Genomic DNA, 3,225 nt, shown 5'->3' on the forward strand with positions numbered 1-3,225 from the left:
GACTATTGGCACTGATTTTTGTTGGCAATGCATTATTTTTTCTTATATTAATAAATGAAGTTGATTAAATCCATTTTCTCATGTAGATATGATAATCCCCGTCTATTATTTCGGTGATTTTGAATTGAATAAAAATAATCGGTGGGAATAGAGATGGACGAGTGACATACGTGGTTGTATTGCAATTCCCATAACAGAGAGTACAGCATACTTAGAAATGTACCACGATTTGCAAAATAAGCTGAATGTCGATCAATCTTAATACGATATGCAATTGAGATATCTATTCAACGGTTATGGGGATTCATCCATTCCGATGCCATCGGTATTCGTTACTAATGATGCTGAATTGAATTATCTATTAGAATTGAATAAAATGCATCAGACTCCGACTATTCTTGGTGTGACTTTAATTACGAAGGATGTTATCGAAGGTGAACGTGAAGATTCAGATAGGGCGGATAACAATGATCGGGGTTTTTGGGCGACAGTGGAGATAGTTCTTGCGGATGATGTGGTTATTCCTGAGACAGTTGCTTCTGATCGTGATGTCGCTGTTACACGCAGAATTCTGTCAACGGTTGAAGACAATGAGAATATAAACGAATTTACAAATGAGAATTTGATTGCTTTATCCCGATAAAGACATGAGTCGGGTGGGAGCTCACAGGTTGGAACATGTAGACCGTCCTCCAATTCTTCTTGTGTGGCTCCCGATTATGAGGACTTGTATGTCGAGCAACTGTTTGAAACCAAAAAAGATTTGTAGGAAGTTGTGCACCGGCTGACATTAAAATATAACTTTGAGTTCAAGGTAAAGAAATCAAACAAGTCATTGTTGACAGTTGCTTGCGTCGAAGGCAGTTGCAATTGGCGCTTGAGAGCAACTAAGATGGACACGAATGAGTGCTTCGTAATTCGTAAGTATTCACGGGAACATACTTACGAAGTGGGAATTCTTCGAAATGATCACAGGCAAGTTCGAGCATGGTTTATTGGTCGACAGATAATGCACAAGTATCAGGACCCACGGACGATCTACAGACCTTCGGACATCATTAATGACATCCGTCAAGAGTATGGAGTGGTCATGAGCTGCCAGAAAGTCTGGAAGGCCAAAGAATGTGCGTTGGAGGATTTAATGGGATCGAGTGAGGAGAGCTATGCTAAATTAGCCAGGTATTGCCATAACATGGGGAGAACTAATCCTGGCACAACATTTTTTATTGAGACAGGGAGCGATAATTGTTTTAAGTATTTTTTCATGGCTCTCGGACAATGTATTCGGGGTTTTCAAAATGCAATGCGACTTGTAATTCTAGTTGATGGTACAATTCTGAAAGCTAAATATCAAGGCAAATTAATTATTGCTACATGTCAAGACGCCAACATCAAAATTTACCTATTGCATTCGGCATAGTCGACAGCGAGGATGATATGTCCATGCGTTGGTTCTTTTCGAAACTGAGGGAAGTGATCGGGGAAGTCGAAGACCTTGCCTTTGTAATCGATCGGGGACAGACTATAATAAACAGTATCGCTGAAGTTTTTCCAAAGGCACACCACGGGTATTGCATGTACCATATACAAGGTAATTTGAAAACTAGGTATCGGGGCAAAGGCATCGTTTCATTGTTCAGGAGAGCAGTCGAAGCTTACAGTGCTGAAGAGTGTAATAAGTTCATGTTTGAGATAGAAAGTAAATCATTACCGGCGTTAGAGTATCTGATGAACATGGGGATCGAACATTGGGCGAGGTCATACTTTCCAGGACGTCGATACAACATGATGACATCGAATAACGCGAAGTCTCTCAATGCATTGTTTAAGAAGGATCGAGAGTTATCAATTCTCGCAATGATTAAGAACATTCGTAACAAGCTGCAACAGTAGTTTCATGACCGACATGTGGCATCACAGAGTTGCACTAGCTTGCTGGCCCCAGCTCAAGAGGAGAAACTCTTTAAGGCGGCAAAGCAAGGAAGTTGAATGTGAAAGCACTAGATGAGTTCTGCTTCTCCGTGCAATGTGCACGTAATACGGCATATATGGTGGACTTGACTGATAACACATGCACTTGTACGAGATTTCAGTTGGAGAGTTTTCCATGTGAGCATACAGTTGTGGTGGCCATGTATCGAGGCTTTGCAGCGAGAACGTTATGCTCTTAGTATTATACGACTGAGTCTTGGAGAACAGCATATGCTGAGACTATATTTCCTCTACTGAATGAAGTCGAGTGGGAAGTTCCAGAGCACATTCTCCCGTTTCATGATTTGTTGCCACCAGCAGTTGAACCGCATGGTCCTGGACGTCCAAGTATATCTAGAATACCATCTATCGGAGAGTTTTCTCGACCGTGTAGGTGTGGTAGGTGCAAAGCCATAGGGCATACTCGACAATTTTGTACCAGTCAAATTCCCCTAAATGACAATTAGATAGATACGTTCAATATTTGTTCTTCATAAATGTTCAATGTTCAATATTTATTCTTGATAAACGGTATTTATAATGATTCATATGAAAAAATTAGTTCCATTCTCAGCATATGTGTAAAATAACAAAAAATCAACTTACAGAAAAATAATTATATATATTGAACACAAATTTACAATTATTTCATAATGAAAAAAATAATTAAATTTACAATGTGAATGTTATATATATCGAACACAAATTTACAATTATTTCATAATCACAAAAAATAATTAAATTTACAATTCGAATGTTACATATATTTAATACAAATTTACGGGTCACCATTAAATTCGAACAAATCACATGCTAGCTTCTTTGTCTAGTTCTATATCCACGATTGGTTGATTCCATCAACCTTATGTCCTATACTTAAAAATTCAACGTACTTAATGGCAAATATGCCACAGTCGCCACTACAATTGAACAAGAATGAATCAGTTCAGTACTGTGTAGCTAAAAATTAAATCTGAAAGAGGAAAACAACAAAGTTCAAACATTTACCTTACGGACTGTCGCGATGTCGTCGTATTCCGAACAATCCGCAATCTGTCCTATACAGTCATCCTCACTTGTCTGGCCATCATAGGAACAATTACAGCTACGGACTCCAGGTTTTGCTTCAGTTGGCATTGCGTCAAACATGAATGATCTGGGTCGTACACATATATAGTCGTGTCAGCAAAAACGATCTCCAGCGTAACATAGTGCTTATTGATGCACGCTGGAATGTACATATGTGTACAATCC

Source organism: Olea europaea, unplaced genomic scaffold (genome assembly GCF_002742605.1).
Source record: "Olea europaea var. sylvestris unplaced genomic scaffold, O_europaea_v1 scaffold1923, whole genome shotgun sequence".
NCBI lineage: Eukaryota > Viridiplantae > Streptophyta > Magnoliopsida > Lamiales > Oleaceae > Olea > Olea europaea.